General features: G+C 44.9%; 1 protein-coding gene across 2 annotated transcripts in view; it reads left to right on the top strand.

The window, feature by feature from the left end:
- Positions 1–4,138, top strand: part of LOC143284900 (globin-like) — a 31,132-nt gene extending 26,994 nt beyond the window's left edge. The window contains exons 5-6 of one of the 2 annotated variants that reach the window (XR_013055644.1): positions 1–158; positions 495–4,138. The exon at positions 1–158 is cut by the window's left edge and continues 718 nt beyond it. The gene's annotated coding sequence lies outside the window, so the exon portion shown is untranslated. The other variant, XM_076592038.1, reaches the window with a different exon arrangement.
- The last annotated feature ends 862 nt before the right edge of the window (positions 4,139–5,000 follow it).

Here is a 5,000-nt window from a genome sequence, read left to right as displayed (position 1 = left end):
CGCTGCACAGCATCTGCTAGACAGATGACTGACAGCAGCAGTGCATAACCTTACGCGCTTGTGAGTCCTTGAGTGTGTGCATAATTTATGTGTACCTATCTTGAGTTGATTTCTTCTCCAGAATTATTGCCAGAAGACAACAACACATGTTGCCATGGGTCCTTTTTCAGTGCTCAAAGTGCGAGCTGCACACGGGACCTTGGTTTATCGTTTCATACGAATGGCTAGACGCTCAGCCTGATTTTTCCAGTGAGTCAAACTTGGGAGAAAGGGCGAGGGCGGGAATCGAACCAACACCCTCACGGATCCTGTATTGGCGTCTTAACTCAGTGGAGTGATGGCCTCATTAGAGGTAACGCGTCCGCCTAGAAAGCGAGAGAATCTGAGCGCGCTGGTTCGAATCACGGCTCAGCCGCCGATATTTTCTCCCCCCCTCCACTAGACCTTGAGTGGCGGTCTGGACGCTAGTCATTCGGATGAGACGATAAACCGAGGTCCCGTGTGCAGCACGCACTTAGCGCACGTAAAAGAACCCATGGCAACAAAAGGGTTGTTCCTGGCAAAATTCTGTAGAAAAATCCACGTCAATAGGAAAAACAAATAAAACTGCATGCAGGAAAAATACCAAAAAAAAATGGGTGGCGTTGTAGTATAGCGACGCGCTCTCCCTGGGGAGAGCAGCCCGAATTTCACACAGAGAAATCTGTTGTGATAAAAAGAATTACAACATACAAAATAACTTTTCCGCCAAGATGTCAGAAGAAAGGTGTCAGGGATTCTAGTCAGTGAACAATCCTGCGGGGTCCAAGGGAGTCTTGTCCTATAATTGTAATGGGCCCCAGACTCCTTCAGAGGGCCATCCCGATGCAGCACATTGTGATCACACGTGCCGCACGTGCATTGCTGTTGCATACTGAGACAGGCATACCTTCTGTTCTTCTTCTTCTTCGTTCGTGGGCTGCAAATCCCACGTTCACTTGTATGCACACGAGTGGGCTTTTACGTGTATGACCGTTTTTTGCCCCGCCATGTAGGCAGCCATACTCCGTTTTCGGGGGTGTGCATGCTGGGTATGTTTTTGTTTCCATAACCCACCGAACGCTGACATGGATTATGGGATCTTTAACGTGCGTATTTGATCTTCTGCTTGCATTTACACACGAAGGGGGTTCAGGCACTACCAGGTCTGCACATATGTTGACCTTCTGGTCAGATCGTCAAGGTTTCCGGGCACCAAAATGTGGCCAGGGTTGTGGATTTGTTCCAGTGTACCTTTTATTTACCTGTGTGCTCGCTGAATCGGCAGCACAGGCGGCATTGTCTTGAAATGGTGTACCTTGTGAATGGAGAGGGTTACCGCACTTTACTATTTGTTAATCAAGGGAAACAACTCTTCTCTGTAGCAGATGACCTCAGTGAAGCTCCCACACACGATTCTCACTCTTGTCGTGTGTCCGTTCTTCTTGGAATGATTCAGTCTCAAGGGACTTGGTCGATGGTCATGCAGTACGTCCCGTACATCTCCAAAGCGTCATAGACACAAACTCAGTCACGCGTCATCAGAAGTACTGACAATCTTGGGACTTCCCTTTACTTTGTGTCTGGCAGAGCAGGGTGGCAGAACGGTTGAAGACGATTATCTGCCAATACAGTGTCTGTGGGGGTCTGGGTTCGAGCCCCTGTCCCGCCCTATCTCCCAAGTTTGACTGGAAAACCAAACTGAGCGTCTAGTCATTCGAACGAGACGATAAACTGAGGGCGCGTGTGCAGCACGCACTTGGCACTGTGAAAAAGAACCCCTGTACAACAAAAGGGTTGTCCTCTAGCGAAATTCTGTGGAAGAAATCCACTCTGATAGCTACACGAATAGATATGCATGCACTCAAGAACTGACTAGTGTGTTGGGTTATGCTGCAGTTCAGGCATCTGCCTAGCAGATGTAGCATATATGGAATTGTCCGAACGCAGTGACGTCTCCTTGAGAAACTGAAAACTAGTATCGGGGTTTGTTTTGCTGTTCCTGTGTGTGCACACCAGTGGCAGTCCTGAGCGGTGCTGCTTCAAGATGCCAGCGTTTGTGTTGTGTGAAGGATCAGCCTGTAGCGGGTTAGTGTGCCAGTGGTGACTGTCTGGTCTCATTGTCACTGTGTCTGTCACTGTGTCTTCGTGACATGTTTCAGACACATGTCCTGGCCTGGTGTGTTGGCAACACAACATGCACTATACCACAACACTGTACCACAATCTCCACACTGTTGTTGGCCTTGTAGACCTCTGTGTCGTGATGTCACTGGTCAGAGTTGTGGATGTACATACACTGCAGAGTGTTGATGTGGGGTGTCGATTTGCACAAGTGTACTAGGTTGTGCCACTTGCGAATTGGCCAGGGATGTTAAGCCACAAGTGATGCTGCGCCAGAAACATCACCTGACACAACTCTATAGTCTCCTGAGACTGAAGGATGCCTACTGCTATGTTGTATCAAAAACCCTCTGTGCATATGTATATAGGGTCATTGGCTGTATCTGTATTTCTTTACCTCGATGATGAAGAACATGTGTACATAGATGACTGGTGTACAAAGGCATGCCCCAGTCCAGACCAGATATCCATGTATTAATGACATTGAACGCGATGAGTGCAGTTAACACCTGGTAGGACTTTCAGTTCTGTCCAGAAGTTTGACATTGGATCTGCTTTGTCATTACAAGAACATTTACTCCTGCATTGGGACATGCGTACTTGAAGATACACCTGTCAGAGTCAACATCTTTATTGTCAAAGTGACATTGATTTTGTGCACACGATCTTCAGACATCACTGAATGGGAAGTAAGTATTGAAGTCTTGCCAAGTGACGTCTCATTCAATGCCACATCAGAACTGTACTTCAGTGATGGTGGTCAGTCAAAGTTGGATAAGAACTGCATCCAGTCAGATATTTTTCTCCTTGCTACAACGTCAGCAGTAGATAAAGCAAAGACCCGATGCAAGTCTTGCTCAGGCAGCGTAAAAATGGAAAAATACTTTTAGATTTGTCACATCCATCAGAATTGAGTAAATGTCTCAGGGGCCAGTAGTGGTGAGTGTGTGACTCATAGTGTAATTCCCAGCAGTTCATAGCCACATGTTTAGTACTGGTGGAAAAGAGAGGCAGGGAGTTCTATCAAACTTTCTGATATTTTTAAGATGGTCTCATTACATACATTTTGAGATGACAGATTTTTGTTGTTTTTTTGTGTGTGTGTTGTTGTTTTTTACAATCTGTCTAACCCTACATTTTACTGTCCTACATGAAATTCACGTGTTCTCAGTTTTCCATTTTATCATTATGACACTGTATTTTTGTAGTTAGATATTTTTTTAAACGTGTAAAATCATGACTTTTTATTTATTTTAATTTTTAGTATCTGTGATGTGCTGGTACATTAATGATTATACAGGAGTATATGATAAATGTTGTGTTTTTTTATGGAGAAACGTGTAGACCAGGAGAAATGAATTCTTTTTGGTGAATTCATTTCAGTCTTGTTGAAGAGTAACTGTGTGTCTATTGTTTTTGACATTTAAAAAGGAAATGTGATCTGTATGTTCAGACACTGCACTGATATCTAAATAGTCATGTTTACTTGTACATTCTGCATAAACATTTTCAGACACCATTATATACAAAACATTTGGGTTTTCAAATCATTTCTAAGTTCTCATTTCAAACACTGTATAAGGAGCGTGCTTTAGAAATATACTGTTGATTTCACTCGTGTGTTTTTGCAAGATCTGACAAAAGACTGAGACCGTCGGAAGACAACTCCTGTTATGAAATATGGACAGAGATGGTAGGTGGTCTCCCTTCCTCAGCCATCCGCTGTGAATCCGGCGAATGGGACACTGACATTGACACCCTGGTCAGTGAGTGTAGTACACTCACCAAGCAGCACTGACTCTGGAGACGTGTCATGTCAGTGCTACACACATTGTCACTGACCTGACGTCACAGTCACGTGGTCTGTCACTGTCCCTGTCTCCCAGTTATATAGCGCAGGCATGTCACGGATGTGTGTCAGGTGTGTCCATTGTTATCACAGGTGATGTCTTGTTGTGCAATATGGAAATAAAACAAGTTCACCAAGTATACAAACCATGGTGTGTCTGAGTATTGCACTGTTGGAAGGTCAGTATATACACACCACTCTGGTTGGAAAACCAACACACAGGGTGAGCGGAGGCCCAGTGGTCATATTTCACGCTGGGAATTGAGTTTGGTGTTCGAGACCCACAGTATATGGAGCAGGATATTGACTACAAGGCTTTTAGTGATGGTCTGGGTGTTAGTCTTTTTGATGAGGCAATTAATCGATAGTCCGGTGTGCTTTAAACACATTGCCCATGTAAAAGAACCCATGTGCAACAAGACCGTATTTGTCTTGGAAAAAATTATGTAAAAAAAAAAAAAAAACCCACTAGCAGATACACACAAAACACTGGGTGGTGCTGCACTGTGGGAGAGAGCAGCCTGAATTGTACAAGGTGTTTTTTTTTTGTTTTTTTGTTTTTAAAAACAGCACTGCAAGTTTTTCAGCAGCAGTAAACTTTGAATGGGGGGTAACTCCTAAACATATATTTATCCGATAACAGGAAGGAGTAAAGTCCCTTATACCAACAGTAATAAAGAGACACTGAGGCCGTGAACACACTTGTGGTGTTTCCAATCCTCCGCCCCGCTTCCCCCCCCCCCACCCTCCATCCCCCACCACCCCGCACCCCTCCTGCGACACCCACCCCCTCGTGCATCCATTACAACGGTGATTTCTCTGTCATACAGGTGAAGTCATGACTGAACTTAACAGAAGGGAAACTGCCGGGTGTTGACTGAAGAAAATCGTTCAAGTCATTAACTACGGCAAGTCATGATAGGATGTGAGTATCATGTGATGAGGTCGTAATGCATGCGCGCGCACGCACACACACACACACACACACACACACACACACACACACACA

The sequence above is a fragment of the Babylonia areolata genome, chromosome 8 (assembly GCF_041734735.1).
Source record: "Babylonia areolata isolate BAREFJ2019XMU chromosome 8, ASM4173473v1, whole genome shotgun sequence".
NCBI classification, from domain to species: domain Eukaryota; kingdom Metazoa; phylum Mollusca; class Gastropoda; order Neogastropoda; family Buccinidae; genus Babylonia; species Babylonia areolata.
Note: the sequence above shows the minus strand (reverse complement) of the source record. Positions and strands in the feature narration are given on the sequence as shown.